The sequence below is a fragment of the Ursus arctos genome, unplaced genomic scaffold, assembly GCF_023065955.2.
Source record: "Ursus arctos isolate Adak ecotype North America unplaced genomic scaffold, UrsArc2.0 scaffold_6, whole genome shotgun sequence".
Classification (NCBI taxonomy): Eukaryota; Metazoa; Chordata; class Mammalia; order Carnivora; family Ursidae; genus Ursus; species Ursus arctos.
The window spans coordinates 84,670,102-84,680,248 of NW_026623078.1; positions in this window are offsets into that span (position 1 = coordinate 84,670,102).

Genomic DNA, 10,147 nt, shown 5'->3' on the forward strand with positions numbered 1-10,147 from the left:
AGCTGGGCTTGGCTGTGGGTTTAGAATAGGGATGAAGATCTGACCAAGTTGATGGGGAGACAGAGGTTGGGTCAGGGTGGAGCCCTCTGCTCTGGAGGGCCGACTGGCTTATGGAGGAGAGAGGGGCCAGAGCCTTGTGGACTCTGGCTCAGTCTCCCCATGCTGAGCTGGCCCTGCTCTGATGATCAACCTCCTGTCTATCTGCACATGAACGCTGGCTTGCATGGTTCCTTGGACATACTGAGCTTGCTTCTGCCACAGGGCCTTTGCACCTGCAGCTTCCTGCCTAGAGCACCCTGCCCTAGTTCCTCACCTGGCTCACCCCTCCACTGTGCGACGCCCCAGCACATCCGAGGGATTTCCTGGCCTCCCTGCCCAGGTGACACCTAGCTCCTTGTGACCACATGACTCCACATCCCTCACCTCATGATCCCCATCTGAGATGGCTTGTACTTTGTATGTGTTCATTGGTCTCCGTCGCTGGCCAGTGAGCTATTGTGGGCAGGGGCTTTACTTCCGTCGCGGCTGCTCTATCCCCAGGGCTAGTGCAGTGCTGGGCACCTGTGGGCACTCAGCCTCCGTGGGTGAATTAATGAAGGAAAAGTGACATCCCGCATCATTCCGCAAGGACTTACGGAGCAGTTCCCATGTGCCAGACACAGAGTGGGGCCCTGGGATGGAAATGCAACCGTGAGCAACAGCCACGACATCGCGGCCCTGGCAGAATTACGCTCCCGTGGGGAGAGCTAGACGGGAAAGAAGGGCCGCGTGCTTCTGCCAAGGTCAGGCGGCCCAAGTGCCGGAGAAAACCCAGCAAGCAGGGGCCGCGAGGGGCGCGGCGGTGTCTGGGGTGGTGGGGAAAGGCCTCCCTGATACAGGGACCCTAAAGCAGGTGGGGGTGAGGGCCCCGGGGGGAGGGGTGAGCTGGGGGTGAACAGGCGAGGCAGGGCTACGGGCGGTCCCGACAGGGAGGCTGCGTGCGCTGCGCAAGGTGTTCGGTTTCAAATCCGGCTCCTCCAGGGCCTGGCCTTCGAGTTGTCGCCTGTGAAATGGGTCCGCGGAGGCAGGCTTCCCTGGAGCTGGTGCTGAAGCAGTGAGCTGAGCCTCCGCGACTGTGAGAGCCTCCAGCCTCCTTGGTAAAGACTTGCTTCCTTCTGTCCTTTTGTTGTGATAATTACAGCGCCCACAGCAGCCTCTTTGTTGCAGCCCAAGGTAGACATCTGAGCCGTTATCTTCTGCTGCTCACGACCCTGTTTCTTGGCACCAGCAAGGCGGGAAGCTCATGCTGTTTCCTGCCTGGCAGCGCGCCAGCTCCTCCGGGATGCCTCCCACCCCCTCCACTTCCCTGGCGCTCAGCCTTCTCCCCCATCTGCCCTGCGGGGTGATGGCGGGTCGCCGCAAAGGCACACGTGATAATTTCCTGGATGCGTCTGAATTTTGACTTTCACGCCCTTCCTGCTGGGAGGTTGTTGGCATCAGGGCAGGAACTGGGCAGCGGACCCGAGCAGAGGCTCTGAAGCTTCCGGAAGGGCACCTGGCTTGTCTTTGCCAGGGGCAAGCAGGCCTGGGCCCTCCCTCCGGTTCAAGCGCAGGTACATTCGGTGTGAGAGGGTCTCCAGGCGCAGGTCTGACTCCTCTGCAGGCCACAGGACTCCTGGGGAGGCTGAGGCACAGACAGGCAGGGAGGCACATGCCCAGTCTCCAGCCCCCCCACATGATGGCGTCTCAGAAAGCAGGAGGGGTTTGCCAGCTGGTCTTGCCCAACCTCCATTTCTGCGAAGGAGACTGTGGCTTGGAGGAGAGGGGAGGCCACTGCCAGTCCAACAGGCCGGCTCGGACCCCCTTGGCCTCACCCTGCAAAGGCTCTGCTCCCTCTCGGGCCACCCGTGGAATCTACGTGGTGGGGTTGCCTCCCCTGCCCTGTGGTTCCCTCCCCAGCGATTGTCCAGAGCTCTCTTCCCTGCTCCTGCGCGGCCCGTGCTCAGACACTTCAGGGGGACCCTCTGATGCCCCCAGGCCCGTGAGGGAGACAAAGGAGAGATGGCAAAACGGAGCGAGGAGGATATCCGGAGCTGGGGGAGCAAGGAAGGTGTCCGGAGCTGGGGTGGGAGGAGGTGCACCCTCCCTCCTCCTGGGGCGCTGTCTGTGCTCAGGCCCAGCCCTTGCCCATCCCCCCGGCCTCCACTGGCTCCCTCCCCTCCCTCACCCTTCCCGGTCCCGTGGCTCCCGTGGCCCCGTGGCCCCATCAGAGGTGCCAGAGCTGAGGACGGCCGTTCTCCCCGAGGTTTGATGGTCACCCGGCAGCGGCGAGCGGGGCTTGGTCCGTTCATCTCCCTGAGCCTCACGCGGCTTCCTGGCGGACTCTGCGGGCCCACCTCCCGGAGGGGCAGCCTCGGGGTCGCCCACCCTGCCTGGCTGTGCTTTTCCCACCCCGGCCTAGGCTGGGACAAGACAGCGGGCGCCGCAGGCCCTAACAACATCCAGGTGGGCTGACTGTGGACGGCAGAAGCACGTTGAAGCTGCAGCTTCTTGATGTTTTAAAACACAGCATTTAGTGAGAGGCAGGGAGATGTTTGCTCAGCAAGCTCCTTTGCCATTTTTTTTGGGTGCAATTTATTGATTTCTGCGCTGAAATAGCCTTTCAGCATTTTAAAATAGAATCCTAGGCGAAGGGATCCCAGACTCAGGATTTAAGTGGAAATTGACCTGGCTCTTCATGAAATCACCTGAACAACGAGATGCGAGGCGTCAGGAGCTGGCCCAGCGCCGTGCAGGCTCTCCACTTCTTTGTAGCCCCGTCCCCGCTTTCCGTCTGAAAAAGTCACCCCGACAGTTGCCCGTGTGGCGCCATCATTCTCCTGCAGCCGAGTTTCTCTTTTCTCTGTGCTCGCTGCACGGAAGGGGGCGTGGACGGCTGGGCCTGAAGCCCGGAGCTGCCCATGGAATCGCGTGGCTGAGCCGTTTCCCTCGCCCGGAGGCTCCTCAGGCCCCACGTGGACCTGTGCCGGCCCCCACCCGGCTCCTGCCCACACCGGGCAGCCCCTGCTCCCTGGGGAGACCCCCGGGCTGTGGGGCAGCTTTCGTAAAGCCCCCAGCCTGGGGAGGGCAGCCACAGAGGAGAAACGTCAGGGTAGAAGTCAGGTTCCACTCACTTCCTGTGCGAGGGGCCTCGTCTTTCGGTTGGAGACACTCCTGTGTCCTGCTGGCGCGGGCCAGCTGTGCCGGCTGGAGACCTGGTCAGCGTCCTGGCCCTCTTCTCCTGCCTCTGCCAGCCCCTCGTTGCGGGGGGCGGTGTCCAGGCCTTGGCCACGAGAGACCACGGAGGGCTGGTGGGACTCCGGTGCTCCCTGAGCGTGTGCGCTGATCTTTCACGAAGACCTGCTGTACTCGGGGTTCTCCTGCCTGCCACCGCCGTCCCGGGGCGGGGTGCTGTCTCAGCCAGCCACGGGGGAGTCCCTGCTTCCGGGCCCCGGCCTGGGCCGAGCGCCCATGCCCTGCTTCTGCTGCGGGAGCGGATCCTGGCCCAGCTCTAGTCACCTTGGCCTGAGTGTGCCGACGGGTGAGTCTCTTGGCCCCGGCAGACCCAGGGCAGCTGCGGAGGGAAGCGCCCAGTCTTCTGTGTGACCCCCTGCTCAGACTGCCGTGTGGACATCTGTGCGAACAGTGTTGTCATCATCCATAGGGTCATTGAGCACCCCCTGGTCCGCCTCACTCCTGCTTCTCTTCCCTTGGCTTCTCCCTGCTCCCAAACCTTCGAGGGCTCCCTAGGGTCTCCAGAATCCAGAGTCTGCCTCCCTGGCCATGTAATGCCTCATGCTGGCCCCTCTCACCCCAGCAGGAAACCCTTCCCTTCATTAGGTCAGTGTGCCCAGTCCACCGGCTCCCGCCATCAAGACCACTGTCCCTCCACCTCAGGGGCGTGGTCTCTACAGACCGTGCTTACCCCCCTTCTCCCACACAGCCTGCTGGTGGCAGTGGGCTGCCACCTCAGCTCCCCGCCCGGCCAGGTACAGGCCGGCATGACTGAGTTCCAGAGGGCAGGGAATGTCCTTGGGGCTTCTGCCCTGCCCAGAGGAGGGTCCCGTGTGTTCCTGGACCTAGGGAGTACCTTCCTAATGGATTGTCTTCCTGCTGCCTGGAGACCCCCATCTTGAGCACCCCCTCTCATGTGCAGGGAGGCCCCTGTCTTAGAGCCCCCTGCACCCCCAGAGTTCCTGCCCCTGGGGCTTGCTCCCTGCCTGCAGCCCTCCTCCCTCCACCAGACCCTCTACCCTTGACTTTTGTCTTGACCTCTCCTTATGGCACTTCACCTTGGGTGAGCCCTTTCTGGGGCCCCAAGCAGGCTCTCCTCATCTGCCCACCGGCCCTGTAACCTGATCCTGTCTCTGCATGGTTCCGGGCATTTGCCCCGAGTCCAGAATGGTCATGCAGAGCACAGGGGGAGAGTGGAGGCCTGAGGGATGGGGACGTAAGGGGCCAGGAGGGGGTGCAGGAAGCAAGGGCAGAGTAGGGGACTGAGAACAGTGGAGGTGGGGTTGGAGGGTGGCCGATCGGGGGAGGGGAGAGACAGTGCCAAGTGGGTGCTGGCCCTATTGAGCCCCCGGCCTTTTGGGGAGCAACTCTGTCCTCCTTGGAAGGGAGCCTCTGCCCTGGCCAGGCTGGGGGACAGGGACACAGGCCTCCATCAACATCTCGAGAAACTGGGGTGAGTCAGGGCGCAGGGCCTGGGTGGACGTCGCGGCCTCCTTGGGGGCCCTCCTGGGTCCCTTCAGGGCACATGTGGCCCCTCAGGACAGCCAGGCCTGGGCCCCTACTCACCGCCCCCCCCCATCAGCGGCCTTGTTTCTCGGCTCTCACTGCACGGAGCGGGTAATTAGCCCCGTCAGCTGGGACCACATTTTCTGAGCAGATGCCAGCGAGAAGTTAGTTGTTCTGGAGCTGGAGTTGCAAACATGTAGGCTCTTATTTATTTATCTTTTTAAATGTACAATGTCCCGCCGGGCTCCTCTCCTGCCAGCTGACTGTGGGGAAGTGGGGAAGGTGATCTCAAGGCTGGGCCCTGGAGGCAGGGGCTGTGAGGCCCGGGGTCACCTCCCACCCTGCGCCCGGTGCCGGGAGTCTGGAGGCCGGGGCGGGCCCCGCGAAGGGGCTAAGCCGAGCCATGTGGCCCCAGAAGGAGTGACAAGGACACGTGTGTGATGTGCGGCCGGGCCGGCAGCGGACCGCAAAACTTCTGGGGGGCGTCAGTCTTCTCTGCTCTATCACTTCCTGAGTGATCAAGTTATAATGACGATGATTTTTAGACAAGGACGTCTTCGGGACCTGTCCCAGGTCATGGTGTGCACAGAGCCCCCTTTGGGTCCCTGACCCTCGCCCTGGTTTTTTTCCAGAGCCCGCAGGCTGGAGGCAGCCTGGCTCTGTGGCCTTCTGGCCAACCTCAGCCTGAGAGGGGTCACTTGATACACAGCAGGGGAGAACGGCAGGTGGTGTGGGACGTGCTGGGCTTCTGCTGTCTGTGGGCCATTTGGGTTGGAGGTTGGACGCCCTGGGAGTCTGACCTCAGAGGGCTCCCTGAGGGGCCGAGATGGTGGCGTTGGAAACCCCCCTTGCTGCTGGAATCCGCGCCCCCCCCCCCCCCCCCCCCCGGCCCCGTCAGAAGGCAGCCAGGCCCCTTGCAGCCTGGAGCGCCAGGGGGCGCCTGTGCTGGCAGGGGCTGTCACCCCGTCTCCCCCGAGGGACAGTCAAGCTCCAGGGAGGCAGCACCCTGCTCCCCGCAGGGCAGAGCCTTTCTCCTGCTCTGCACGCCCAGCACGGTGGGCAGGCTGCAGGAGGGAGCCACACGCTGTCCCGCCATGCCGGCGGCCAGGCCTGCAGGTTGTCTGTCCTCCCTTGAGACTGTGCCCCATGCTGACACCGAGCGAGGCCCGTGAGCTCGGGCCCGAGGAGCAGATCTCTCGAGCGGTTGCTCTGAGCCTACAAGGCGGTTTCTACCCACAGGAGCCTGCGTCTTGCCTGCCTCTGGCCCCATTCCCGAATTCCAGTGGTTTCTCCTGGCTCTGCGCTCCCACTCTCCAACCCCCCCACCTTCTGCTTCCTTCTCAGAGCTGTATTCAACCCGGCCGCTACTGCCGCCGCCAAATCACCCCGGGCGGCCGCATCCCTGCTGCTCAGAACAGGAGAGTCCCCCCCCCCCCCCAAGTTGGAGGCCTGACTTCTTACTAGGAGCGGAGCACGTGGCATCGGCGGACCGGAACCTCAGGTACAGGGAGAACTGTGCTTCTGTGCCCGTCCTCCCCTGGGTGGCCCCTTGGCCCAGCGGGAAGGGAGGTGGGCTCTGCAGTCACATGGGAGGTGTCCGGAGGGGTGGGGCCTCATGGAAGGCTGAGCAGGGGGTGCTGGGCAGGGGGCACTTCAGGATGTCCCCTACTGGAGGCTGGGGAGCAGGGAGGACCCACTGCCCTGTCATCTGGCTCTGACAGCAGGGGTGCTGCCCCCCAATCAGTGGCCGGGCCTCCTGGCCTCCCACGGGCCTGAGAGGACACGCTGGGCATCTCGCCCCACAGCTGGCCAGGCGAGAGGGAGTTCTTGCAGGCCCTGGAGCCAGAAGACAGCTGTGGTCAGGTGGAGAGGGCAGGGTAGCAGGGGGAGATGGGGAGAGAGGGAGGAGGGGCCCGCAGCTAGCCCCCGAGACTGGGTGCCCGAACCCTGCTTTCCTGTCTCATCCGGCACATCCTTTCCTGTTGGCAGCCTCATAGCTGCTTCCACGGGCAACAGGGAGCAAGGGGAGGCCAGAGGGCCCCCCGTAAGTGGGCTGGAGGCTGGTGCCCAGGCTGGGTGTGCGGTGGGGAGCAGGCTGCAGGCTGAGCGGTTGCGTGACCGTCCACCAGGCCAAGTCTCCGCCCTATGTCTACTGGCCTCTGGAGTTGGATTCTTCATCCATTCAGCCCGAGGGACGGTGATGCCCGCTGTGTGCCAGCCGAGAGCCTCCTGGCCTCTGTGAGCCGAGCAGATGGAGAGGCTGTGCCTTGAGTAAGAAGGTGTCTGCAGCGGGAGGGGGTGGCCTTCCCCCCGCGCCCAGGAAGCAGGTCCTTTCCGGGTGGGGCCCCACGTGCACAGCGACATGAGGAGACACAGGCATACGCCTGCTCCCACTAGGGCCACTGCATAAAATGCAGGATGCCCAGTTAAATACACATTTCGCATAATCAAGGAATCATTTCCCTAGTATTTCATGTTTGGGACATACTTATACTAAAAATGTTCCTGGGTTATCTGAAATTAAACGTCAAACACCTGTCATTTTATTTGATAAATTTGGCAAGCCTGGTCCCTCCTTCTTTGGAAGAGCTGGGGAGACTGGGGAGAGAGGCTTCCCCCCCCCCACATGGCGGGGTCTGTGGCTCGTGGGGGAGGGTCTGGGCCTGTGTTACACACACACTTCCCCATGACAGTGGTTCATAACAGGACCTCGAAATTGCTGTGGCCAAACACTGAGTGGGTTTTCCATCTGGTTTGGCCAAGCCTCTTCTCCCATGGTCCCCTGGGAATCGAATGCCTCTGAGAGTGCTTTGTCCCAGCTTGGGGTCACCTGGCTCACCCGTTGACTCCTTTTCATCCACTGGAACAGAGGGGACTTGCATTGCGGGCCTCAGTGACCTCGACTCCCTGCATGTCTTGCTGTCACCCCTGTCCTGCTCCCCTCGGCCTGGGGGGTTTAGTGGTGGAGGTGTGTCCCTAGCTGTGTGACTGCGGGCCTGTGGCTGCCCCTCTCTGGTCTGGTTCCTGAATCTGAGGGTTGGACTGGATGATTTTCCGCTTCTCAGTGCGTGGTGACATACGGCCATGCTCTGCATTGGCCCGCGGCCAGGACCCATGGCGGATGGGGGTTTGCTCTAAGGAGCCAGTTACCTCAGGCCTTGTCCTCAGAGGGGTGATTACATTATTTGTTTATCTATCTATCTATCTATCTATCTATCTATCTATCTATCATCTATCTATCTATCTATCATCTATCTATCGTTTATATAAGATTTTTACTTATTTATTTGAGAGAGAGAAAGAGCGCACGAGCAGGGTGAGGGTTCGGAGGGGGAGGGAGAAGCAGAGTCCCTGCTGAGCAGAGCAGGGAGCCGGACATGGGTCTCGATCCCAGGACCCCGGGATCATGACTTGAGCCAAAGGCAGATGCTTCCCAGACTGAGCCGCCCAGATGCCCCGGGGCGGTTATATTCTAATCAGACTACTCAGAGGCCTCCCAGTCTGCACTGGGCTCTAAAACTGCGTGGGGGCCGCAGGTCTGGGAGGCTGACGGCACTGTGTGTCCAGCAGGAGAAGGGCCCTCGCCCCTCACGGGCAGCCCCAGGCCCTGCACGGCCGGCGGGCCAGCAGCACATCGCAGGAGGGGCTCCAGGCAGGACACAAGCTGGAGGACGAGAGGAGCTCCTGGTGTTGAAACCAGTCCTCACGGTTTTCCACCCCCCCGTCATGACGAGGGGTAAAGCTTTTCCATCTCTGCTGGTAGTCGGTCTTAGATACGAGTGCCTACTAACCGCACAGGTGCAATGCTCACGTGGCCTCGGTGCGGTGGATTGTCCCCAGGGAGCCCACTCCTTCTGTTGGCCGGCCCTGGATTGTAAGAAGCTCTTCAGGGGGCTGGAAATCACCATTTGAGGTAAGAGTCCTAAGTGGTACTCTCACTGCGGAGACCTGCACAGGTGGGGTGGCGGCAGCCCTGTGGATCTGGGAGCTGGCCAGCCTGGGGGTGACACCGGGCACAGAGGGATGCCAGGAAGACCCCCTTGCCCCCCAAGCCAAGGGCTGCCATCCCACTTGCAGGAGACTGGCCCCGTCTCGAGGGGTTCCCTCGGGGCCCCCGGGTCTGGCAAGCATCCACCATGCCCCAGGGTAGGGAGCAAAGCCACTGGCCACAGGCTTGCTTTCTCTACTGGCCTTTGGGACGAGCCCGCCTTCCCCAAAGAAGCAGATAGAGATGAAAGGTCAGTCACTAGAGTATCACAGCACGTTTGCAAGTCACTTCCCAGCCCCTGGGCGGTTGTGCTATTGTCCACTGGGTGAATTGGGCCTCTGGTGAATCGGAGTGAGCGGTATTGGCCAGACAGGTGGGAAGGGGCTGGCAGGGAGCCATGGGCACGGCCCTCAGGGCCCAATTCCCTGAAGGCCGTCTTGCAGCCTCACTCTGGGGAATGTGCCCCCCAGCTCACTGCCTGGGTGTGGTGCAGCCCCCGTGCCCCGCGGTTGTCGGTAAAGCAGGTGCAGGGCCCTGGGGCTACGTGGGACCTCTCGGCAGGGACAGGGAGCAGGCGTTAGAACTCTGTTACGGAAACACTGAGTTACTGACACTGACGCAGAGACGCTCTGTCTCTGAGATGGCTTCGTCTGTCCGTTGTGTGGCCGTGCGTGTGGACCCCATCTACCCCGGGGAGGGGTCCACAGCACAGAGAGGCCACGGTGGCACCAGTCCCTCCTTCCCCCTCAGTGGTTTGCACAGGGATTTTCCCACTTTTCCCTGGCTGGATGTGAGCCCTCGCCAGGTGGACGACACCCTGCACAGCGTCCTTCATGGTGCCCAGCAGGGCGCGGGGAGCTTTCTGTGGCCCCCAGGCTCTCTCTGTCCTTCCTCTGTGGCAGCCCCATCAGCGTGGGTCCCTAGGTGACCATGGGGGGGGGGGACCCGCCCCGGGGGGGACCCGCCCCCGCCAGCCCCCATTGGGCACACAGAGGTCTGGAGGAGGAGAGTGGCCAGTGGAATGGGCTGGAACTCCCGGCTGTTTGGCATTCGTACATGTCATGACCTCGACTCTCCGCGTCCCATAGCTCGGAGCCACCGCCTCGTTCCGCCTCCACAGGCTGGGCCCTGGCCTAGGACTGCGGTCACCCCCGCCATGTGGTCTCTCCCCTCACCCCCTTCGCCCCCTCCCTCTTCCCCGCGAGTGGATTCCTCACCCACCGGGGTTTCGCCTATTCAACAATGCGGTTCCTGAGCACCTGCTGGGCTCAGCCAAGGGATGGGGAGCCCCGTGAGTCCCTTCACTGCACCCCTTTGCTCCTGCTGGTGGGGCAATTGGATAGCAGTGCCTACGCCGCCCGCAGCATCTCTGGCCACTCTCCCTATTGCATTTATCCCACG